We start from the raw sequence: 27,446 nt of genomic DNA, 5'->3' as shown, positions 1-27,446 counted from the left end.
GTTGTTAAATGGATCAGAATGCATATAAACAATGGTCTGCTTCATAGTGTCTATTCAGACAGACATGCTGTTGGTGGGGATTTTTAGTAGTGGGTTATCTATTTCATGTAAACCCAGAACTAATACACACAACAGCCATTTGTTTAATTTCTTTTTGTAAGCGAGTATGCTGTATGGAAAGAAAGTTATTAGGGTACCAATTATATGTTGTTAGAATTGAAGTACTTGAGATGTAATATTCTTGTGTGTTTTTTTTTTTTTTTTTTTTTTTTGTAGTTACCCTTGGACAGATAAGCTTGTTTAAATGTTTTGTAACTACCCAAACAGTATATATTCAGGCCTTTGGTTTGTATTTTCTGTTTAACATGTGAAGTTTCCCTTGTTGCAGTGACTGTTTGTTTTTTTTTTTCTCTGCTTTCAGTGTTGTCTGTTTTCTTTCAAACTGTTGTCAGTTTTTATTTTTGCTTTCAGAAATTAGTTGCACATATTTTTGTTTTTGATTTTTTTCCAGTAGGACATACAGTTAATGTTTGTTGTAACCAAGTTCAGTTAAATTTACTGTTATTTGGATGCTTCATTAACTAATGCATGTTCGGGTTGATGAGCTGATCCTATTGACCCCTTTTAAAGCACAGGAGTAATACTGTAAACCAGTTGAAAAGTATGTAGTCATTTGTGTTAACTTTATATTTTCTCTCTTGTACTTCTCTGTATGTTATCAGTTTGGGCTGGTGTACATTTATAGGTTTAGGCAGTCCAGTAAATCTTGTTTAAAATATAGTATGGACAATTTTATTTTTTTTAGTCATAAGCTGCATGTGTTCAGCACCTTTTGCGGCAACACCAGGTAGATGATAGACTTGTAACAGAATGTTTTCCATATTAGAAATGTGATATTGGAGCTTTTCTCACCAGGCCTCCACTGAAAATGGGTGCTTTGACCCAGTGGACTTTCCTGGTAAACAAATGTCAAATAGATAAATATTGCAATAATTGCCAATGGCATATTTGCCCAGCATGTTTTCTCAAGATGCTAGACAAAGTAGATGTTTAGTAGTATGCTGTTAGAAACTGGCCACTGTCCATGTTCAGATGATAAATTGCTTTTGTGATTTTTGTATGGAGTACCGTCCTTTTTGTGAAGGAATATATACTATCTTATTGTTGAAGCCGTGCAAGTTGGGTCTTCACTTGAGAGTAAATTACTTCAGAACTCTCTTCAACATTAAAGTCTTTATGGCAGGCATATGGACAGAAGGCCTACTTAGCCAACAAATGTTTATGGTGGTACAAAGAACTTTTTTTTTTTCTTTTAGAATGTGTGTTGCTGAGTAATGTGCACAGTTTGACTGCATAGTGGCATTTTGTTTATATTGCAGACCAGGGTTTCTTCATATTAAGGAGTTCAGTATTTGGGCATGATGCATGGGAACTGTCCTGATGAGTAAACTTGACTTGATAGATGGCTTTGTTCCCAAAGTTCCTAATTTTAATGTTAGTAATAGCCTTTCTTGCTTCTTTTGACACGTTTTTGATCTCCTTATTTTGCCAGATGTCTTTGTGTTGTGAAAGCTGGTTTGGAGAAGATTGAAAGAATGCATACAAAGCATCCAGTTGCTGTAGTAATGCATTTGTTGCAGATTAGTTTCTAGACTTTAAATCATATTGTACACATGACTCCCACTAGCAGTGGGTACATAGTTATGTTTTAGCTCACAAAAATGTGCATGGTCTTGTTAAAGGAAGTAATCGTCATCAAGCTGTAAGAAAAGGAAGCTTAAGTCTTCAAGATGTAAGGCAGTTGTGCACCTTGTGTACCTTTTGTTGGACAGCATTTCCTAAGAATGTATTTATTTCACTTAGTCATTGCCTTTTCCCTACTCTGACTAGTTGACTTCAGTCTGCTAGTTAAAAGTATACCCATCTATTGTTTAAGAACTTAAAAACGTTTGTCTCTTGTGATGGTGCACATACCACCACTTTCCCCATGCATTGGGAATAAAGATCTACTGTTGCCTTGTATCCTTTGTAAGATGTGAAGCTGTACTTAATTGTCACTCTTGTACTGTATGTCCGCCGTAATTGATTTTCTTTTTCTTCCAGCAGTACTTTGTAGTATGCTTTATGATTTGGTCTTCCTTACATCTCTGTTTCATAATATATTTTTCTGACTGTTCATCTCAAGCTGCCTGTCTGCCTACCCTTTTGTCTATTGCTCCTCCATGTAATATAGGTACCTGTTTGTTGCATCTGTCTCTTTGTATTAGGGGTAAGGCCACTTTCCAGCGATTTTTATTTTTGCTTAAACTATACCTGCAGCAGTTGTGTACAGTTTCCCCCTTTTAATATTGTGGGTGTACATTTAAAATAAAAATAACAAGTGTTCCTTATACACTTCTTATATAATTTCCTTAGATCATTCCATCATGTTTTACTTTTCTATAATCTGCCACCTGTACATCTCGTGCACCCATTCACTTGTCCCTCCAACGGTCCCTTGGCCCCTTCAGCTATCTTTTTTTAACTAATTTTTATCTTCATTGGAAATCTCAAGTAACCTTCTATTGGTGTAGCTCCTTAACAGTCTGTCATACACCCTTCTGTATTTTTCTGTCCAGTGTTTATATTTTCTTTACACTGTGCTTCTTTTAAGTCTTTCATTCTATCTTTGCGTCCACATTCTACCAAGGTATATTTCTCCCTGATGTGTCCTCTGGTAGTCCTCTAAAGCTTTCCAGCTTAAACTTACCTTGGCTTCCCAGTTATGTCCTTCCATTCCCTCCTTCATACAATTGCTGTTGAGGCTTTTATATTTATCTGCCAGTTCCTTGGTGATGTTTCTCATCTCCCCTGAAGTTCATCGGAAGGTATAAACACCCACCTTTAGACTGATCTTCTAGAGAGCGGACTGCCCATTTTTTTCCATCTCATCCAATTTCCTTGTGTAGTTGGTCTCTGCTGCTGTTTGTCTTTGCTGATACTCTACTCACTAAACCTTAGAGAAATAAAGTACTGGAGCATGGCAGATTAGTCATTTCACTGTGGGGAGTATGCAATGCATCTGTTCTTGGACTGTTGACTTTGGTATTGAAAATGACTGGAATTTTCTTTAACATCACAGATGATTTTGAGAAAGTTGTATCTTGTGCAAGTAGGTATCTTCCTGAACTGCTTTGTACTGTGCTAGTGAGCTTGTAATTAAAAGTACTCACTTTAAAATATCTTATTTAGGCAGTTTGCCCCTATCTACAGGATCTTTGTCACAGTATTGCTAAACACTTTCCTCATTGGTAAACGTGATGCAGTAGCCACATCTCCACTGCACTAATTGCCAGCCTCTACTTTCAGGAAGATGTTTCAGTTAACTTCATGTAGTGTGGACGTAGTGTGTTTAAGGATACAAGAAAGACTCTTGTCACATTGGAAACCTAGATACATATCAATTGATTAACAGCACTGTTGAATGCTGGATGATCGCAGGGGGGGGGGTGACACCCCTGAACTTCAATGTTGTGCATCCTGAAGTACGTATATTTGAGGAAATTCATGTTTTGCTGGTTTGTGTAGTCATTTGTCACTTGATAGTGTTGATCAAATGTTTAATCATTTGTCACTTGATAGTAGTGTTGTTGCTCAAATAACAGGCACTCTGAAAATTCGTCTACCTTTTTGGGATGGTTGGGCATGTGAGCATATTCCTATAAGGGGATTGCCCCTTCCTCCTTGGGAATTGTAAGGTATTAGTGTTCCTGTTTTTAGTGCCCAGTTTCATAAAAAAAGTCCTTGATAAGTGAATTGAGGAATTTGTTTCCTTGAATAAGGCTTATGCTGATATTTAGTTTGAGGATGATTCTGCATCAGGTGGAAGTGGTTCCTAACTAGATGTGAATTATGAAGGCTGTAGGAGAGTAATCCCTGTTCAAGGATATTGGAGAAAGTTGAAATGGTGTTAGCACTTGATTTTCAATATGCAATGTTATGTAGTTTTAATCATTTGGTTTTGGTTTGAGTATACTCTGTAGCAGAAAAGTGTATTTAGCAGTTTTTGTTTTTTGTGTTCCTTTTTAAGGTATCTTAGAAGATGGGAATTTTACATAAAATGATAAAACATGTTTTTGTATAACATGAAGTATACTTTGTCAAACTTATCCTAGTATAAAAAATGAATTAATTAACTGTGTGATCTAGAGGAATAAAGTTCGTATGACTTGGACCCCTTTACCTCGACTTGATACACAGCTAGTGTCTTATAGATATTTATTTCTGACAGGTGTACACTCTAATCAGCATATCTTCTATTTTAATGCCCCCCCCCCCAACAAAAAATAAAGTATTTTGCTTGAGCTCATCAAGGCATGCATGAATTGAGGACAATATAGAGGCTTATAATTTAGGTCTCCTGAACTTAATCCTGGCCTGATAGCCAAACATTTAAGGTGCAGGATTACCACCTGGTAGACTTTAGTTTGAAACCTGGCTGTGAAATCACTGGGCAGCAGCATTATCTGTGTGGTAGAAAGGCCTGTCAATCTACTTCTGTCAAATATGCTATGAAAACCCTGTGGGCTCTTCCCGTAGAGTCACTATAAGGGGAGGCTAATTCAGGGACAATTACTTACTTGCTCTGCTCCAAACTTGCTGTCAAAGTACATTTTTTGCGTTCATTGTCTAGTACATGTAGTATAAGGTTTTGCTCAGAGGCTTGATCATAATTCTTTATAGTGCACGGAGTTTTATCTGCACTTTTTGTGTCTTTCGGCTTTTCCCGGTTAGGGGTCGCCACAGCGGACCTCCGTTCCGCTAATGATTGGCAGTAGATTTTTACGTGCCGAGTTGCCGGCCCTGACGCACAACCTTCAACGAAGGTACGCCCATTCACGCATGTCTCCACACAGAAGACGCTCTAGCTGAGAATCTAACAGGACAACATCTTATTGTGAGGTGATAACGCTACCGCAGCACCACCACCGCAGTGTCTACATAGAGAGAGAAAAATGGAAATGTTTTTTTCGGTTGGCTTTTGAAAGCTGGTAAAGGAGTTGACTAGCACTATCTAACCGAGCAGGAGTAATTTTTAAGTAGTCTTTGTATAACGGGAGCAGCTCAGTTTTGACTGACTGCAAGCCTTTAAGTCATCAGGCAGAAATGAAGCTGCTTCAAGTTCTATTGCTTCTGTTAGGCTGGCATTGTCTTGGTGCCTAGCACCAGATATGCTTTTAACAGCACTTAAGGGGTGGGGGTGCGCTAAACAATTAAGCACTCAAGTGTTGAGATCGGTTATTGCACTAGAATAAAGTTAAACTTGTTTTTGTTGAAATCCCCCCCCCCATTAGATTTCTCAGTTAACTCTACCAATAAAACCATTATATCCCCTGAACCAACCACCAAACTATTAGGAGTCACCATTGACAATAATCTGAACTTTGATATCCATATTAACAATACCATAAAAACTGTCAACCAAAAGCTAGGCTCTCTCTATAGGATAAAATCCTTTCTCCTACCTTCAGCTCGAACCACAATAGCACACACTCATCTTCTCTTCTCTATGCCTTACCTATGAAATGTCCTACAATAATATTGCCAGATTTGCAACAGGCAACCCATTTAGAACCCATCACTGCCTTAATTTAAAGCAGCTAGGATGGCTTGAACTACAAAATCTAATTAAATTTCATCAGCTAACTATAGCCCACAACACTCTTTACAAACCATCCAAAACACCTATTTAATCACTTCCTATAAAAACCTGGAATCCTTAAGGTCTTCTCAGAAACTTCTAGTACATGCAACTAAAACAAACAATAAAGCTGGTGACTCCCTTTTTTCTAATATAGTTGGAAAAGCCTGGAACCTCCTTCCAAATGAACTCTCCACATTTCCTTCACTACCGTGTTTCAAAAACAAATTTGAAAGTATTCCTCAAAACTCATTGGTTATCCCATGCTCTAAACCTGACTAGTCTAACTGTCTTTATATACTCTGATCTTCCAAACCCATTAACGCATTAAAAGCAACTCTTTCCTTATTAAACTATGTTACTAATTATCTCTTGAATACCTTGATTGTATTTGCATTCCTTTATTATGCCTGTATTTCTGCATTGTAAACTATAGATTGTACTTGCATCCTTTATTATGCCTGTATTCTGCGCTGTACGTTTTACGGTGATAACCTGTTATACATACTGTAAATAACTTTTATCTATCTATTATCTCATGTATTCTAAGATGTTCTGTTAATTGCATTGTCCTAGCTTTGGAGCTTAACTCCTTGGGCCTGTAATGAAAATAGACATGTATCCAGTTGGACTAGCCCAGTCAACAAATGTAAAAATTAAAAATAAACTTGTTTGTTTGTATAATGGATATTGGAGTGTAGTTGAGCATTCCATGCACTACATAGATGATTATGATAGGGTTGTGTATCATAACCCGGTTATTATGTGTTTTGAGACATGGATGCTAAGAAGTTCACCTCGAGAGCAAAGCTGAAAATGAAAATCTTGACAGCATGTTGAGAACACATAAGTTAGGGTTATGATCAGTGACACAATCGTAATTCTTTGTAGTATGTATTACTGATTACAGGGAAAAAAACTGCAGTGTGTTTGTTGGCTTTCAAAGCTGTAAAACACACTAACACTGTCGGGCAGTGTAATGCAGTCGGTTATATTACCTCCATGCCTCTCAGTAGTGCAGATGTTTGCAGGATGGCCAAATTATAGTTTTATATTTTTGGTCTATTCCTCAGTCTCTGGCTTTCAGACAAACTACGGAGGCTTGAAGTCACTAAATAATGACACAGTGCGAGTTCATGTCCTTCAGAAAATGGATGCTAACACGTCTTGTTCTAGCAGCTGAGTTTTATTTAAGGAAATTGGGTTCACATTACCAGTATGGAGAACGGGCACAAGTACATTTTTCAGTGGGCTCCATATACTACATAATCTCTGATAAAAATTCTGCTAAAGTGAACACTTGTATTAAGGACATGGTTATCAAAAGAAATAACATATTGTAATCCCATTGAGCAATAAGAAAAGAATAAATGTACAATTTTGCAGTGTTTTTCATTGACGTGAAGGGAAAAGGGATATATAAACAGGAGAATTTTAGTCTACAGAGTATTTAATTAAAAACTGATCTTTTTAGCTACGAAGCATTTGAACTTTGGTATAAACATTCTAAGAACATTCTGTAGTTAACTTTAAATGAGTTATAAATGCATTCATAACCGTTACAATAGAATCCATTCATCTTCAACCCCTTTTTTCCCATTTTGCACATGGGTTAGGGTGTCACATTTGCATTGACAATAATCTCGAGCCAAGGTTTAAACCACTGGGTGGCTAGCCCTGCTGTGGTAGTTCATTCATATCACTCATTGGTGTGGACACACTCACCTAAGGCCAATTTAGAATGTCCCGTCCGCCTTCTGCGTGTCTTTGGAATGTGGGAGGAAACTGGAGCACCCAGAGGAAACCCATGTGACTGCAGGGAGGACATGCAGACTCTGCACAGAAGGCACTCTAGCCGAGAATCGAACCCAAGGACCTTTTGCTGTGAGGCAACAGTGCTAACTGCTGCACCACTGCGACACATTGTAAAATTGAATTACTTCTTGACTCACATTTTTTTTTTTTTTTTCTAACTTTCAGAATAAAAATATATCAAGAATGACATTTCAGACCAAGCACTCGTGCCCTACTTTTATTAGATCACTTAAATTGTGGAATGGTGTTTCTAATATCACCGATTTCCAGCTTCTAAAAATTGAGATTGGAATAAGTCTGGTGGTATTTATTTGGATGTCATTTGGAAAGAGCTAAAAGTGGATACCTTTGTCGTGTGTGGACCATGTAATAGCATTTATTGTGCAAGCCCAAACATCTTGGATTTTAGGGCAATCGCATATCATTTTACATGCAATTTGCTGGGATATGTTTATTCCTCCAGCTGCTGTTCATTCCATTATTCTTGTCACCCTTGTATGTATCTGGAGAGAATTGCCGTATATTCCGAACTTTTCTTCTAGATCATTTATCTCTAACTGTGGAGTATCTTTTCCCATTAATTATCTAATATATGACATCCTAGCCTGGTCTCTCATTTAGTCTTAACCCTATTCATTGGGTTGGTGTCGGTCATCATTCAGTCATACCATTGTCTTAAATCTAGTTGTATTATCTTGGACAATAACAAGATACACACAAGATGGCATAGGAAAATAACTTTCTTGGGTGGCGTAAGCTATGGAACCTTGCTGGCTAGGCTGAAGTAGGCCCTTGGGCCGATAGCGTAGTACCTACCTGTGAACCTATATCTTTTGAAGGCGTGCACTTAGCATGTGGTCAAGATATAGCGACTTCGCTCACTATGCAGAAATTTGTACTAATTAATCTGAGTTGGGAATATTGCCACCATAGGATTTCTTGTGTACCCACCTGCTTTTTATATCCTTTTGTAATGGATAAAATGTATTGGCTCTTGTGTCCCAAACAGATTTGACTTGGTAGATATTTCTTCCACTTCAGTTAGACCAATACTTGTGTTTATCATTTAATAATTCCTTATTTGCCTGTATTCTTGTATCTAACCAGAAGTTTGTGTTCTTTCTAGTGTTCGCATGTCCTCCCCGCGGTTGGGTGGGTGTTCGAAAGACATGCGTAAGTGGGCGTGCCTTCATTGAAGGTTGAACGTCGAGCAGGCACCTTAGCGTTCGTCAAAATCTACTGCCAATCATTAGCGGACCAGAGTTCTGCTGTGGCGACCACTAACCGGGAAAAGCTGAAAGAACAACGGGCAGTATTTCTTCTTGAACCATTGTGGAAATCCCTTTTGATCCCAGATCTTACTGGGAGACCTTTTTCCTTACATTATTGTCCAGTATTATATTTTGAAATTTCGTCTCAAACCAGACTGGTTTCTGGACGTCTCTGGCTTGTACCTAGTGTTGACCAGTTATTCTATCCTGTACTTCCAAATATTATTGTTTAAGACTTCTGTATGTTTTATCCCTAAATATTTGGGCGCCATTGTTCTTGCCATAAATAATTGAAAATGTTTTGATAATTTTGTTTGAGTTGCACCACATCATATCTGGGAGATATTTTTGGAAAAAAATATTTTTTTATAATTTAACATTTTAATAACCTGAATTCTAGAAAAGTCCAGATTTGTGTCACATGGGACTTCGTTAATCCAACACCTGTTACAAAAGGTTTATATTTACAATCTGTAACTTGCCAATATTTGTTGGCATACACTTTTTCCTATTTACATTGGTGGATTATATTAAGTGGGCATTGATTCTATCCTTTCAAGTTCTTTTTTGCATTATATGTTGACTACAAGAAATCAGACTTCTTCCTATTAACATAACCCTGATATTTCATAAAATTTGTCAGTCTAATGTATTCAGATCTGCCTGAGACCAAGCCAAACGACCCCATCATTTACAAACCATGACGTAGTAGTGTCTTTATCTTACTCCACCTTAAAGCCACTCTTCAAGAAGTTATGCAAATCAGTGTTGGAAGTCATTAATAGCCAAGATGAAAATACAGGGCAGTAGTGGGCAACCCTGTCTGATATCGTTTAAATTTCTGTGGCATGGATAAGTGCTTTTTAATATTCTAGTTGTGGCATTGGTGTATAATTTGCATTTTATTATAAATGCCTGTGGAAAGCTATACACTTTTAGAAGATCCCAAAGGAAAGTACCATCTGAGTCCAATGTTTTTACAGAAATTAAAATGGCTGCTGCACTGGAATTTAATTTCTGTTCTGAAGTCTGTATATTAAGCCATAGTTTGGGTGACAATGGGCCTACATCCCTCTTTTTAATAAAACCCTATTGGTTATTTGGTATGAATGTAGTCATAAGTGCTCTAGTCTATTAGCTGCTATTTGCATTTATTATAAGCCCTATATTTAGGAAATGGGTCTGTAACTGGAAGGATCTAAACTCGCTCTATCCAGCTTGGGGAATATGACTAGCTTCCATTATTCATATGTGAAATCTACCTGCTTCAGCCTCATACAGATTTAAAAGTGGTATCCTAAATTCTCTATTAAAGCATGTGTGGAGGTTATCTGTACTGCCAAGGGGGTGTTGTCAGCTTGCTGGGAATGAATTGTTGGGGCAAAGCTGACTTTTAAAAAATCCAATGTTTTTTTTGTAATTGAGAAGTTTTATATATTTATTCTCTGTTTTAGTTGAAGAGTAGAAAGACTATTTGTGGTGTAATTCTTTTATGGTCTACTGTGATCTAGCCATCTGCTTTGTGTAAATGAGAAATACACATTTCTTGAACGGATTTGATGCTTTCTGCCTAGTAGAAAAGTTTTTATACATTTCCCATTTGTCATCTTGTTGCATATGAGGTTGTATTTTTTTTCTTTAAACTTGTAAGATTGTAGTGGATTTTTTTACTACCTTTACTGTCCATTTCCTTTGAGCATTTGCAGTTTGCATGTGCAAGGATTCCAGCCATTGCTAATTAGTAAAGCTTATCTCTTGTTTACTCCAGCCCTGTAGTTGTGATTTGAAAGCATGCCATTCTTGACTATGTATGTGACATGGTTGATCCTTATTGCAGTATGTGGCAATCCATATTTGAATTGTTCTTTAGATCCAGTGGTTTAAAAATGCATTCCATTCCATTGATTAAGGTAGTATAGTCTGCCTAAATTTGTAGACAGGTGGACTGCACTATGAGCTGATATGGCTGGTTGTGGGTATAATTTAACTTCATTTATGTTAGTAATCTGCTGACAAGGCACTATAAACAAATCTCCTGCTAGACAATCCCTGTAGTGTAGCCAAAGTAAGTATTTTACATGACTGCATAATAACCTTATAGCGGTATAATAGAAGTTATTTGACATACGTATACCTCAGTTTTAAAAGTCCTGCAATGCACTTGTCTATTTCAAAGATTAATGGGAATAGATCTACCATTCTGTCATATTAAAACTTCAGATATGTAATCAACAGTAATACTACTAGCCACCGGCCGAGTCATTATTCATCTTAGGCAGTCATCTGGTGGTGGTCCTTTCTCAGGAAGTCCATTTTTGTGATATAATTTATTGTAAACTACTGGCTGGCTAACAAAGAGGATGAGAGGAGTTGCAGTAGCAAAGAACAAGGCGTCAGAGGCACTCTGCCAGGTTTCTTGACTTGCTTGCTGTTTCACACATATTAAAACTTCCATTTTTGATAGTGGTACTGTGTTGAGATCCTCCTTAATAGCTGCACCTCTGTCATTTTAATGTTATCTGTTCTTGGTAGATTTACTCGTTTAGTTTTGTTTAAAAAAAAACAAAACATTGTCCTCTGCTTGTTAGTGACTTTCTCTTTGGTTAGCTTTAAACTGCCATTCTTCGTCTTGCTTTAACAATCTTAACTTTTTTTGGAGTAATGTTTATGCTGTAGTTATGTGCTATTGTTTCATCTCTGCTCTAAAATTTATTGTATACCCCCAGTTTGGGACCCTTTTCGTCCACTCCATTTGACTTGATTGCCGTCCCACCTTGTCCTGTCATCCTTCTGTACGTTTTCTTCTACTGCCTGCCAAGTCGTACCTTTAAACCAACTTGTTTTGTCTACTGCTAGTTTCTTAAAACTTTTTTCCTTTTTCTGTCCATTTTTTGCCTGCAGATATTTGCTGTTTCCACCTTTTTCATGATGACCCCTCATTTCTTTCTAGGATTCCATATGATTATGTATTGTCATACATTGTGACATCCCCTCTCTGGGTCAGTAATTTAATGAGCCTGAGTCCTCACCATTGACACCGGTGAGGGACGTTCATTTGGAACAAAAATGGATACACACAGGATTTCCAGATGCAGCTGTGTTACACCAAGCACAATTTCCCTTAAGAGCACACAGGAAACGCACTCAGTCCGGAGTCTCTCTCTCTGTTGCCAATTATGTTGTTTGTCTTTCGTTTTTTTCCCGGTAAGGGGTCGCCACAGTGGAACTCTGGTCCGCTAATGATTGGCAGTAGACTCTTTTTTTTTTTTTACGAAACGCAGAGGTGCCAGCTCAACGCCCAACCTTCAACGAAGGCACGCCCATTTACTCACGCATGTCTTTCGAATGCTACCCAACCGTGGGGAGGACATGCAGACTCTGTCTCCAATTATACTGAGTAAAATTAATACTAATGTTACTGTTTGACCAATGCAGGAAGGCTTTTAGGCGTGGCCACAGTGTCACCAAATTATATGTGCTCACAAAGGTTGAAATATTCTCTTCGGTACCAACAACAATGAAAAGTTTAAATATATTTTTTGTATTAATATAACTTTATTACTGCTGGATGCTGGAAGCTTTAACACAAAAACTCCCTTGAAGCTCTGTTTACCCTATAGTATGCTGATGTCTGTGCGGTCTCAGCGATGTGTTTTTAAAGCTGCGGACAACACAGGATTATAATGCCTTCCACACATTTAGACCAGCTACTTCACAAGCAGAGACAAGGTTTAGGGGTGTCTATTTAGATCAAAAGCAAATATACTTCAAGGCTGGTCAAACAGGACAATGCATTTGAGCTGCTCCTGGTTCAAATCACCTTGGGTAAAATCCACTACCACTTCCTTGCAAGCTATAGGTCCCCCTCTATGACCCAGGAAACACATACCATGTATTTAAACTTATTGGAAACACTAACCATCCAACCTAGTACCATATTCATGGGTGACTTTAATTATCCCACTATTAACTGGGAATCCTATACAACATCGAACATACATGCGCAGAGATTCCTGGATTTTGTGAACACACACTTCCTGGACTGGATACTCAATACACAAACCAGGGGTGCAGCCATACTGGATTTGGTCCTCACTAACATAGGAAAGTGCTACACACCCCCTACTGTAATGCCTTCCCTGGTAAGGACTCCAAAATGGTCTCCTTTTGAACTAAAAATAAAACCTGGACCCCCGGCTGAACCGGGAATATTTAGGAGCTATTCTAAGGCTAACCTCCTGCTATTAAGTGAGTACCTGGCAAAATTTTAAGCCCCAAGAACACTTATGCCTATGCAGAACTGTTCACAGAAACCCTGTACGAGCATGTTAATAGCTGTATTGAGGCAGCTGTACCCACCAGGAAGAAGTACTAAACGAATTTAAAAAAAAAAACACCCTGGTGGATCACAAAACCAATCGGATGTGTAACAGGAGGAAGAAAATCATGGCAAAAATTAGGCGGTGCAGCACAAAAGCACTCTCCTTAAACTACACAAACAACTAAGAGGACAAATAATCTACCAAAGCCAAATTTGAGGTACGTTTTGGCCTCCTTGGCTAAGGACAGCCACAAAGCATTCTTTAGCTATGTCTGTAACTTCAAAGGCAATACACAATTGTGTGTAGAGCTCATTGTACATGGAGCCACCTATATTGAGCCAGAAGATATAGCAAACCTCCTGGCTGACAAATTCAGTTTCAACTTTACTTCGTCTTCCCCTCAGCCTTCCCTCAGGAAATATCAAAATACAACTCCCCCTACTGCATCAATGGGCCCAGACAATATCCCAGGATGCCTTCTAAATAGCATGAAACATGACCTATCGGGGCCTGTGGAATTACTATTTAACTGTAGCCTCCAAACTAGCTTCATGCTTCCTGAATGGAGAAAGGCAACAGTCATCCTCTGCTCAAAGGTGGGCCATCTACAGACCCTGGAAACTGCAGACCTTGTAAGTCTCACTAGTTTTGTATGTAAAGTCATGGAATGAGTCATCATAGAGATGAGCAATAGAGATATAGTAAACCTCCAGACACTGGACTCAACCTAGTTTGGTTGGGTAAAGGGCAGGTCATGCCTACTAAACCTGGTGGACGTCTTTGAGAAGGTCACCAAAGCAATGGACAAGGGCAAAATTGTTCCCACTGCCTACCTTGACCTGGCCAATTCATTTGAGACAATACCCCACTTGAGCATTGTTGACAAAACTCGAGAGGTTAGGTGTTAACCCATATGTCACCCAATGGGTAGCCAGCTGGGTCACAGACTGGACCCAGGAAGTTAGAATTGAGTTCACCTTAAAGAGGCCAGTCACAAGTGGAGTCCCTCAAGGATCAGTCCTTGGACTGCTCCTTTTTGGCATTTACTTCTCAGAAGCCAAGGCCAATGTCCATGGTCTCTGGCTGACTAAATTTGCAGATGATTGCAAATTAGGAGCTGTCATTGAATCTCTCACAGATGTTCTCCAGGAGGGGCTGACACAGAAACAACTGGTGTCAGAGTCATGGACTAAAACTAAATGCCAAGAAATGCATGATACTATCCTTTGGGTATTGAAAACGCACCCGTTGACCCAGTAGTCGGGGACTTTGGGGCACACACCGTAATACAGCCTTTGATCATCATGTGTCTGCAATCATGATGAAATATTCTATGTTGCACAACTTACAAACAAAGGTATGGCATCCAAGTCCAAGAAAGTCCATTGTTTCACTGTTTTTGGCATTAATTAGACCTGTCATAGAGTACAATGCCCCCTTTGGTATGTACCTAACCAGGCATATCCAACAACTGGAACGTCCACAGAGTTTCCTCACTAATAGAACACAAGGCATTAAGCAATATGTCCTATGCGGACCACCTCCAGGCCCTGTCCTTGTATTCTGTCTCCTATAGGGCATTATTAGACCCCACTCCTGATGGACTTCTTCAATATCCATAAAACAAACAGTACCAGAATACCCATTCTGAAGATATAAACCTTGCCTATGATATAAATAGGACCTGCTGGAGTAAGAGTTATGTATCCCCATCTGTGGATCAAACTCCCCATCCATGTGAAGCAGAGTTCCTCCCTAATCCAATTCAAGTGCAACTTGGACAATTGGATGGGAAACCAGAAATTCATTCCTGGTTTGGCACCTATGTCCCTGATGCAAACAGGTAACCTGTAAATGGTTCTCCCAGGCTCATGCTTACACTTATCAAGGGTATTGGAGCTCCTCAGAGATTTGGGATGCATGGCTAAGCTTAAAAAGACACGTGGTCTTTAGCCTAGTAAACATCTATGAACCTATAATAAAATATGTAAAAAAAAAAAAAAAAAAAAAAAAGTGAGTTGTCCGACAGTTTAGTTTAAGGGTGTGCAACCAGCTTGTGTGCAACCAGCTTGTGTGTTTTTTTTTTTTTTTTTTTTTTTTTCCCCTAACATATATTTATTTTTTAATTGTATTGTACAGGTTATAGGTCACATTAAAGGTGGGAAAAGTTTTTGAAATGATTTATTGTGGTCTCCTTTATTTACATCACAAAAACCTGGAATTTTAACGGGTGTGTACACTTTTTTTTATATCCACTGTATGTATGTGTGCATGTGTGTGCGTATGTGTGTGTGTGTGTCTCTCTCTCTCTCTCTCTCTCTGTGAGTGTGTATTTATATATATATATATATATATATATATATATATATATATATATATATATATATATATATATAAAATACACACAGCGCAGTACTTGTATTCATACATATAAGTTAATGGGGGGGTGCACAAATGGATATCATCTTAGCAGTAGCATCAAACTCTGTACCTTTTATTTTTTATTTGTATTTTTACATCTTCTAACATTGTCAATACCTTCTGGAGCCGTGCTGAATACAAGTATCATAATACATTTATAGTAACATGTATCTCAATTAGTCCTAGGTCCTTGGATTATTGACTCGTGGAATGTGAGGGGCTGCAAGTTTAAAAAAAAAAAAACCTATTCTACTTTTCACAGCTGATGCACATATCTCTTTTTTGCAAGAAACGTATGTGCTCTTAGAGGAATGGGAAAGTGTCTTAAATGGATTAAAGCGATTTTTGCAGCTGGGGAGAAATGCATCTCTAAAGGTGTAGCCGTTTTTTGTTTAAAAGAAAAAATCTTTTCAGCAAGAAATTACAGCTCACTACTCTGAGAAGGGCAGGTGGTGCTATTTTATAGCTCTAAACTCTCAACAGAAAACCAACTCTCTTCCTCAACGTATATGGTCCTTGCCAAAAACAGGAAGATTTCATCTTAGAAATGATATATTTTAAGTAAATTTCCAGATCATGAATACATATTAAGTGGTGACAGGAATGCGGTTATCAATCCAGAGATAGATCTTACCAGTATTCTGTTATCCAAAAATGTGCAAGCTTCAGTGGCCCTAGATGAACTTATAATGGATTTTGGGTTATTGGATCCTGTTTCATATGAGGAAGGTCAAGAGAGGGAAGGTCTATACACATACTACTCTAAATGCCACAATACCTAGTCAAGGATTGACTTTTTTTTCCTTGTCTCTGAGACTGTGGCTGAACGGGATGTTAAGTATTTGGTGGAACCAAGACACTTCTCGGACCACTCAAAAATTACCATGAGACTAAATCTTCCTGATAATCCAGTTAAAAAGATCAGAAACTGTAATTGTTCTGTAAATAACCTAATTCTCAGATCTGAGGTAGTCTGAGATATCGGATATTTTAATAGAATTGGACACAAGTATGGACATTCCATATGATATTCAATGGGCTGCTTGCAAAGCGCAGATGAGAGGGGTTCTTATTCAGAAAGCAACTCATTTTAAAAGATTGGCAAGTTAGCTATTAAATTTATTTTCTTTAAACAAACTTTTTGAAAAGAAACTTCAATCTAACCCAAGCCCTGATATTGAAATATTAATAAATACCCAAAGACAATGACATGAACTACACCAACATAATTGTATGTATGAGCTAAGATGCATAGCTAAATATTCAGAGTGGACACCATGCCCGTTTCAAGTTCTGGCTAGAATTATTGCGAACAAGCAAGAAATATCTAGAAGATCACTAATTCAATATCAAGATAAGATTTATGAAACAGATGCACACATTTTTGATCTTTTCCATCAGGTCTATTTAGAAATATATGGCCTGAATAACCAGCAACCGTCTTCTGAGGAAAATACAAGCTTTCTTAATTATATTACATTCCCTAAACTGCAAAAGAATTACATTGAACTCTTAAATGCTCCTCTGAATCAGCAAGAAATAATCAATGCTATAGAGAGAGTAAAACAAAGGTAAAGCACCAGGTCTGGATGGATATCCCAAAGAAAAGTTATCAAGCAGACTCTGTCATCTGTTCTTTTGAAAGTTTATATTTATATTAAGACTTGCGGTATATCTGATTGCCACCTAAACGATTCTAAAACAATTTTCATATCTAGAAACAGCTTGGACAGAGCTAACCCTCACAGTTATAGGCCAATTTCCTTAATTAATGAAGGCATTTAAAATATTGTCCTCAATCCTAGCTGAGAGACTGAAAAAAGTTATGCCCTCTACCCCTGAACAAAACCTAACAGACTTGGGACAACACTAACTTTAGATGCCTTATTACATCTCAATAAAAAGGTCAAGAATCCGAGCTATGCATTAGTAAATGATGCATGTAAAACTTTTGATGCAGTAAGCTGGAACTTCTTATTTACGACTATGGCTCATTTCGACATCCCCCAAGAGTTTTTCATAAATTATTGAAACATTATAATAAAACACGTTTGTCTTTTCGGCTTTTCCCGGTTAGGGGTCGCTGCAGTGCAACTACAGTCTGCTAATGAGTGGCTGTAGATTTTTATGGTGCAGAGTAGCCAGCCCAGCGCCCAACCTTTAATGAAGGCTCGCCCATTCACGCATGTCTATCGAACGCCACTCTTATCGCTGGGAGGACATGCAGACTCCTCACAGGCACTCCAGCCCAGAATCGAACGGCAGAACTTCATGCTGTGAGGCAACAACGCTACTGCTGCACCACCGCGGCTTGTCTTTATAATAAAACACATACTTAACTTTATATAAATAAGACTTTATTTAAATCTATTAAAATTAGTAATGGTACTAGACAGGGTTGCCCCTTCTCCCCCCACCTCTTTAATTTCCCAAGCCACTTTTCACTCCATCCCAAGAATTATGAACATTAAAGTCTACCTGCCTATGCAAACTTCCAACTATATACTTTGAGCGTCCCATCTCCGATATTAAGAAGCTAATTTATTTATTTATTTATTTATTTATTTATTTATTTATTGCAGTTGGTTTACCAGGATAGTCCATTGGGCCTCGAAGAACCCGTTTTCAATGGAGTCCTGGGGAGAAAAGCTCCGAAACAGAAATAAATCTACATTAACATTGACAATAGTTTCTAGGTACATCGTAGTAAAAGAACATAAGCAAAATATAAATGTTCGTTAAAATTGATAGTAACAGCCTTGGTACATGCTATAGAAGCAACAAACACAAACATAAAAGCAGATTAATGAGCAAACATAGAAGATGAAAACAGTAGGTTATGGTATGAAAGGGCATATAGTAGAGTTGGTTATATAGTAGAGTAGGTTATGAGGGGTGGGTGCATGAGCACTCCCATAGAGATGCTAGGTGTGAGAAAAGAGATTTCTTGAAGGTAGAGTGGTTAGTGGTAATGCGGATGTTAGGTGGTAGAGAGTTCCAGAGGCGAGCGAGGCTGAAGGAAAGAAGGTTTTTGCCTGGGGGATGAGTGGGTTTGTGAACTTATAGTAGATTTTGATTATTAGACCTTGGAACTCTGTTTGGTAGGTGCATTTTAAGGGCAGAAGAAAGGGAGGGACAGTTGGAGGGGTTTAGAATCAGTTTGTGGGCTAGAGTTAGTTGAGTGTAAGTGAGATAGTTGGGAAGTTCTAGCCATTTTAGTTTATGGAGGGAGATACAGTGGTGAGTGGAAGACCTATGAGAGGTGGCAAATTTAGCAATTTTGTTATAGCATGAGGAGAGCTGTTTTTTTAATGAGGACTGAAGATTTGTAAGTAGAGGGGCACCATAGAGAAGGGAGGGGATAAGAAAGGAAGTAGCTAGAGTGGTTTTAGTGGTGGATGTAAGATAGGCATTTTGTCTATACAGCATGCCAAGTTTTTGATGTGTTTTTTTGTAGGTGGGAATTAAATTTTAGTTTGTTGTCGATATGGACCCAGAGTAGTTTGGTGTCTGACACTATTTCGAGAGGTAAGTTATTTTGACTAGTAACTAAGAATGAGTTAATGTTGGGGGGAGTGAGTTTAGAGGGAGTAAATAACATTAATTTGGTCTTAGTGGCATTGAGAGCTAGATGATTGTACAATTGATAAATTCTCGAGGGTCACAAATTATAAAGTTAATCAAAAAAAGTCACTTTATTTTTCTTATTAATCCTTCTTTTTCACAAAAGATACCTACTAGCTGAGGCTCCCTTTTAAAATAGAATACTCTCTTAGATACCTAGGGATACAATGTGAACATACTCTTACAACCATGTATCAAAACAACCTCATGAAAACATGGACAGGCATTCTTCATGACCTTCACAGGTGGCAACAATTTAAGTTGTCCTTGTTATCTAGTTGCAGTTGTCAGGATGAATGTTTTACCTTAACTTGTATATCAATTCAATGCCTCAAACCTGGTAATCTGTAACAATTTTTTCCAGAGAGTCAATAAAGAGCCGGCCAAATTTATTTGGTTTCCAAAAGCAGTTAGCTAATATCAAAAATTATGCTATCCAGAAAAAGAGGATTGGGTATGCCAGACTTCCATCTATATTACTGGATTATCTGCGCTAATAGGATTATCCTAATATCAAACTTTTAACTTTAACTTAAAGGAAGACGCTTGACATCCTCTCTGGTTGAGGATCTGGCACAAACATGTAAGCAGTAATAATTTTAATCCCAAAGCCCTCCCTTTCTTAACAAATGAAAGCTTAGACAACCTTCCTGTGAATAGTATTCTAAAGCAAATAGTTATAACCTTTCAGTGTTTATTAAAATATATAGAGTTAGATGAGATCCTTCCTTATATTCAACCAATTCATATGAGCCCCAGTATCAGACTAAATAATGATTAATCTCTTGGACTATCCTCTAATTAGAGAATGTACTTTATGGGATATATGTAAATTTAAGGAGAACTCCATGTCAGAAAAATATACTATCATATTAACGTCAAATAACATGACTTATAATAGCTGACGATAAACTGATACTGAATCTGATGTAAATAGGGTAAGAGATTTCTGTAGGACCCTAACCAGGAAGAAGAATATGATATCCAATACGTACAACTTGGTGGTGGCCTCTAATTTCACAATATAACTTCTTTTTTCTAATTACTGGAATCAACATAATGTCAACCTCAGGGAGGACCAAAAACTTAAAGCAATACAATCCACCTTTTAAATGTTCTCCTTTCAAAAAGCTCATCTACACTCAATTGATGATTAATAATAACTTTTATTTTACACCCTGTAGACTAAACTTAACCCAAACGTGTCACCCTCATGCTGCTCCTTTCCTCAAGCAGACTTTTACACATCCTGTGGTCATGCAATCACACTTATAAGCTTTGGTGCTCTCTCAAAGTTAGATTAGGAAAAAATGGGTTATCAAAAATCCACCCTATCTTGGGAACTAGCGATTTTTACATGTTACAGACAGTTTATCTAACTTGAAACTGCATGTACTTATTACCCTTTGTTCACTTATTAAAAATTCTACATTACTAAAAACTGGTTAGATCGCACCAAACTATCATGAAATGGTTTCAGGAATCTAGCAATAAAATATATATCCTCAAATATTTACAAATAACCCTAACAAGCATACTATCAGAAATTTTGGAAACTTGTTTTTGACATCATCCAGGATGATTGAATAACTGTTTAAATTGTCCTAATTTAGGCTGATACAATTCACCATTTTGGCTTTGATGGGCACCCTTCTCTCCAGAAATCAAGGCTCCTTGTAGAATCTCCTAGTAATTCTTGTTTGTTTGCAGTAGCATCCCTTTTGTGTATATAGGTTTATAGTTTTGTTTTCTTATGTCTTTAGGGGGTGTAGAAGTCCTAAGAAAGACTCTCTCAAATCATAAATACACTGCTTTTGAACTTTTATGTAACTTCATGTACTGTTTTATCTGTTAACCTCTCTCAAATAAAAAGTAATAGGGGGTTGTGGGCATGCAACCCCTCCCCTGATAGTTTGAGCAGTTGGTTTTGGTTTGCTGTATAGAAACACTGATTTATTCAGTTTCGATGTTTTACTGTAGACCTGTTTGTATGTGTACTGTTTTGCTTTGGTAGCGATATACATTTTTTAATATAAAAAATAAGTAATTCCTAAAAAAGTAACCTCATTTACTCTAACACTACCTAGCTCATTTTCTTCCTTCCTCTTTTGTCTCACTTCTCCTGACCCTGTTTTGCATGTATTGTTCCCAGTAATCCCTTTTATTTCTATGCAATTTGCTCCTTTCTTTTTCTCAAGATCCCACATCCATTTTTATATGCTTTTACAGTGTTCAGTATTTTGGTTACAGTTGGTTTGAAGTTTGATTTCATTTTCTATATTGTATTTATTTATTTATTTTGTTTTTGCGGTCAGCAACATTAAATTTGGGCTTTGAATTGTCTAGAATTACCATGTCCTAACTTATTTGCTTCCTCAACATTTTTGACAAAACGTACTGTAGGGAAAATTTTTAAATTTGCAAAGTCGTGTTATTCCCATCACACATTCCCATTTTCCCCTCTTTTCTGTCACATCTTTAGAGGAGTCTTCCTCTTGTAGATACCAAAAGTTTGTTTGGGCTATTAAAATACATGTGCAAATACTTCAAGGAAAAATCCTAAACCTTCTGGACTTTGTTGCATACTTGGAGCCATGCAGATTTCTTTCCATTGTTCCTTGATAAATTGACTTTCCAGTCTCTCTTCTTTGTCTGTTGTAATATCCTCCTATTGGTATAGTTATCTGTCAGTATTTTATATGCCATTTTAATCATCCCTTTTTAGTAACTGCTTGTGTTGTGGACTTGAGTTTAAACAAAATAAAAACTCTACCTTGACTGTTCTTTCACTTAGGACTCCCCTGTCCCATTGCCTCCGGTATGAAGGCAGCCTAACTTGCAGTTCATTATTTTTAAACATTTCTTTTGCGTGGAATAACTTGGTTCTCGTCTATTTTCCACAGTAATTCCAGCTCTCTCGACCTGGATAAGGGTACAGAAAATAGTCATCACTCTTGTTCTCAGTCCTGTTCCACCATCCCTATGACTTTTTCTACCAACCCCTATATTCCCTTGATGCCATGTTGGAACTTAAGTGAATCATAGTGGGCCCCAAATGTTCTCTTTTCCTGCAGTAGGTAATCCCAGCATATCAGCTACAGTGATGTACTTTTCTACCCCCAGCATAATCTAGTACTACCCTGATCAATTTAATTTATCCTTTCCATCCCCACGTTACCCTCCACCTTGTAGCGCTTTACTACTGCTTCTGCATTTTCCCTGTGTGGTTTTTATGCTATATAACAAAAGAAGTGTAGGTATTGAGCCAAGTGATGACAGGATTATCTCCCTCCTTAACTTGTTTGAGTTTTTCTGCCTGGCTGCTGATTCCACTTCAAAACCCAACTGTCTGGGCTACCATAAGTAGGAACAACTTGGTAATTTCCTTATAGAAGGCTTATACTTGTGTATAAATGTATAGGTTCGTAGGTGGTTACTGGCACGAGCTATTTTAAGCCAAGCCTATCTCAAATTTACCAAAATATTGCTGACATGTCAATATCTAAGGGAATTTCCCAGCCAAGATACATTGGGCATTCACAGGCTGTCCCTGTCCATTGAGGACAGAGGTGCAAAACCAGGGGTAAACTTGCGATTTCCCGTCCACTGGTCCTAGTTACATTTGAATATGGTTAGGGATGAGTTGAGGAGACCTGTTCCAGAGAGGGATAATCCTTGAGACGCATACCTCTTCCTCCAACATGTTCTGTTTGTTTCAGATGAGGTTTAGATTAATTTGCGTATGAGCTGGTCCTAAACACTGGACCACTTTCAGTTACAACAAAGTTGTTGTCTTTTGGCTTTTCCCGGTTAGGGGTTGCCACAGCGGAACTCCGGTCCGCTAATAATTGGCAGATTTTTACGTGCCGAGTTGTCAGCCCTGATGCACAACCTTCAACGACGGTATGTCCATTCACGCATGTCTCCACACAGAAGATGCTTTAGCTGAGAATCGAACAGGACAGCGTCTTACTGTGAGGCGACAGTGCTACCGCAGCACCACCACCGCAGTTAGTTGCAACAAAATGAAAATGGCAAATATACAGCGGTAGATGCATGAACAAAAGCAAATGTTATAAATACCCCATAATGAACGAGAGAGATGTTTATTACTGAAGCATTTCCTTTACCCTAAAGAAGTATAAACTGCCTAATAAATATGAACATTAAGAAATGCGTTAACTGAGAAGTGGAACCTAAAGAAATGAGGATAGTGAAGCTTGTGATTATCCCCCAAGTATGTTTTATAATGGTAATATCAACACACTTTCCTAATTTCAGTTAAGATGTAGGCATGTATACATTAATAGAAAAAACATAATAGTTTATTTGCTTACAGTATACATTTTTATTTTATTTGTATGTGACATTCAGTCCAATAGTAAAAAAAATCAATTTCTGCTTTCCCTTAAACCTTACTCTTCCCCCTTAATGTTTAACATGTATTGTTCACACGCATTCCATTTATTTTTATTTAATTTGCTCTCTAGCTTTTTCAAAGTTCCCATGTCCCCTTCTTCCTTTATAATACTCAGTACTTGAATTAGTTAGATTTTGATTTCCATTTTCTATTAATTGCTTTTTTGGCAGCCAGTTGAAGTAAATTTCTAAGGCCTTACTGTGTCAGTGCAATTAAGATCCTGTGTCCAATCTCCAAAGAATCCATTATTTTAAATCTTTAGAGATATTTCTAAAATCTACATCATAACACTCCCACAAAAAACATGTTTTGTGTCCTTCCCCTATCACACCGCCAACATTTGCTTACCTAAGGAAAAAAATCTTTGAAGTCTGCTAGGGGTATAAAAATAACTATATAATTACCTTCCAAAGAAAAATCCTTAACCTTCTGGATGTTTGTTCCCTTGTAAATTGTTTTCCAGTCTCTCTCCAATCTTTTGTAACCCCCTCCAATTCTTAGTTAGCATACAATATTTTGTATGCTTCACTAGTTATCCATGACTAACAGCTTTACCCAGAGCATTTTTTTTCCACTTAGGACTCCCCTATCCCACTTACTTTTGTATGCTGATGTTGGTTCCTCTCTCATCATGCAGTCCAGACCTCCTCTTGGTTTCATCTGACTCTAACTTTCTCTTTCTAGTTGTTTGTTCCTAGTACCTTGGTTCTGTTACCTGTTTTATCAGTAAACTGAACCCCCCTTTTGCATATTTTTATGTATCCCTACCTGCAGTCATCCTTTTTGGCAAAATCTGCTTACTTTATTCCTGTGTTTTAGTTATATGTTTTGCAATTTAATTAATACTTTTATTGTACTTGGAGTGGATTTAGTTTCTTATTTTTTGAACTCTCCTTCCCCTGCTTAATCTTCACCCTTTCCACTTTGCGATTTGTGTGCAAATGCAAGATAACTCAAACACTTTGAAAATAAAATAAAACTGAAAAAAGAGCCAACTGACTATATACTCTTCAACTTTATTTACCACATCCACAGTAAGCGCTTTCATCCATTAGGGACTTCTTCAGACTGCATAATGTGTAAGAAACAATACAATCACTTAAATACATTTAAAATCACATGATTAAGACCTCACATGACAAAACTTTTTTTTCCTTTTTAAAAGGCAGGAAATTAATTTGTCATTTAACCCAGGTGGATGACAGGCATTCAGCCTAACCTGCCATTCATATTCCCTTCAACTTAACCCATTTTCTGCATCAAATTTTTGATCAACATTTATTTCATCTAAAACAAAAAACTTAAAATCAGCATTACATGCCTTTTCTATTTAATGCTTACTGAGCGCATTTTTCTCATCTTTTGACACCAACAACATATTTGTGCTCATACATTCTTTTGTTGAGCTCCCTTGTTCGCCCAACATAAAAAGCTTTGCAGGACATGCATATGATCAGATACACATACAAATCTAGGTATGTGGTGTTTCTGCCATTTATATGCACTGTTATATTGCCTAACTTTATATCCTTCACATCTGTTAACAATAAATCACACAAGTTGCATTTACAACATATATACATTCCAGGATTTTGACATTTTATTTATTTTACATTTGTTGACCGGGCTAGTCTGGCTGGATACATGTCCATTTTCAGCAGAGGCCCGAGGAGAAAAGCTCCACTATATATACTAGTAAATAACATAAAACGGCACAGAGACAAATATACTATTCCAGTGTAGCAGAGTGACAGCACAGAAGCAATTTAACAGGTAAATACAGCTAGGATCTCTAATCCCATATTCTTTGCAGAAGCAGGAATTGTAAAAGACAATAAAAATAACAACAAACAATAGAGTTTATACAATATTTACAGAATTAACAATTATGATAAACATTTGTGCCAGGCTATAGTTTTAAGAACCAGATTTGCACAGCGCTATAGTTTTAAGAACCAGATTTGCACAGCAGGAAGCAACATACAGGTTTAAATAATAGATGAGATGACAGGTTGCAGTAATATATCTAGTGTAAAGAGAAAGTGATGATATAGGACATTTAAACCTCTTATTGTCTAATTTATTTTGAAATAAGTTTTTAGGGCTCTTGCCTTTTTTCTGCACAAAAATTGGAGTCTCCTATCTTTGAATTAATTACTGAAATACATTTGAGAAATTTCCAGTTTTCTCTGACAATACTTTTAATAGTATATGAATCTACACTATTTGTAACTTGCATAGAGGTTTTGAAATCTTTTGCATCCTTGTTAGTGACTACCCTATAACCATCTTTTCTCTCTCCCACCATTTCGTTGAAACAACAGTTTATTTCATCTGTTGATAACCTCTGCTTCTAAATTTATCACATGGGTTAATACATTCTGTTTCAAAATGATGGTTCTCATCTGTTTACTGTTGCACTATCATGAGTTGCTCTTTTACAATATTAGTTTTTGTTTTTTTGGATGCATACGATCATAATGCAAGTATGAATTATTTTGTATTTCCTTTTTGTATATAGTTGTAATTAATCTTTCGCTTTTTTTAGTATTATCTTTACTTCCACATTTGAAGCTGACACTTATTTTTTTTGTATTTAAACTTGAGAAATGTGCACACATTATTTAAATACATCAAAAATGCTTCTAATAACTTTGCACCCCCTCTCCAAATAAAAAAAAGCATCATCAATGAAACTCTTATAAAATACAATATTTTTCATGAAAATACTGCCAAACAGATGACATTTTTCCCATCCATGCATGAAAATGTTGGCGTAGCTGGGTGCTATAGCTGCACCCATCGCTACACCATTTACTTGTCTAAATAACTTTCCATTAAACTAAAAAAGTTATAGTTGAGAATGTCTGACATGTCCATTAAGACTCGCCATATTCAGGGAAAATGTCTTAGAATTTAATAGTTCCAATCCTACTACCTCCATACCTTCATCATTGGGAATAACCGTATATGAGGATTTTGACATCCAGGGTGACTAAGAAATCACTTCAATTTTTACATGAGCAAGCAACTCCTTAAAGTCATACAAATTCTTTATATAAAATGACCCCATACTGGCAACAACCTGAAGGTCTGTCCACAAAAAATGGCCATGGCTTTAGTTTTGCTGCCACTACTGGCAACAGTCTGGCGCATTGGAGATTTATCTAAATTTTTGTGTACCTTAGGCAAACCAAACAAACAACTTATTCTGGAGGATGGGGACTCGACACAAAAACTTTTTTGTTTCTTCTACAATGCGCCCTGTTAGTAACCACTCCTCAATTTGACCATCAGTAAAAGAAAAACATTTTAATGTTGTTAAAGACTTCTTTCATAATAAGCAATCTCGGATAACATATCTTCCATCACACTGATGTATTTGTCTTTGTCTTTATCTAAAATTACCAAGGCATTCCCTTTATTAGCCTTGGTTACCAAAATAGCATCATTATTAATTAACTTGTATAATGATTTTCTTTGATCACCACTTAAAGGACTTCAAAATTCGGCTTCTTTTCAAACCTCTCAATGGTTTGTTGCTCACAAACTAACTGAAATAACTCTCTAGTTCTTTGATTAAAGGATGGTTAAATGTACTTGCTTTAAAAAACATCTTGGGGCCCACACTATTTGGATATAACAACTTCAAATTTAATTTTCTCACATAATTTCTTAAACAATTTATCGTATCACATTTGTCTGTCCTCTTTGAAGGAACAACATTCCACTCTTTTTAGTAAGCAAATTACACCTTTTCATTTGATAGCTCTAAACTGGACAAAATCACAAAAGTGGTGTCTACAGTACCTCTTGTACTTATTTCGGAAAGTTTTTTCCAACTCTTCTGTTGGAAATTCTGTTTGTAGTTTTTGGTGCAGAGGTATCTCTGC

The 27,446-nt window shown here is 37.2% G+C and overlaps 1 protein-coding gene across 1 annotated transcript in view; it reads left to right on the top strand.

The window, feature by feature from the left end:
* The window catches only part of SPAST (spastin), a 2,490,626-nt gene that overhangs the window by 1,144 nt on the left and 2,462,036 nt on the right, over positions 1-27,446 (top strand). The gene's annotated exons all lie outside the window — the stretch shown is intronic.

The sequence above is a fragment of the Protopterus annectens genome, chromosome 1.part2, assembly GCF_019279795.1.
Source record: "Protopterus annectens isolate FY-2018-M chromosome 1.part2, PAN1.0, whole genome shotgun sequence".
NCBI classification, from domain to species: Eukaryota; Metazoa; Chordata; order Ceratodontiformes; family Protopteridae; genus Protopterus; species Protopterus annectens.
This window is presented reverse-complemented; position numbering and strand designations above follow the sequence as displayed.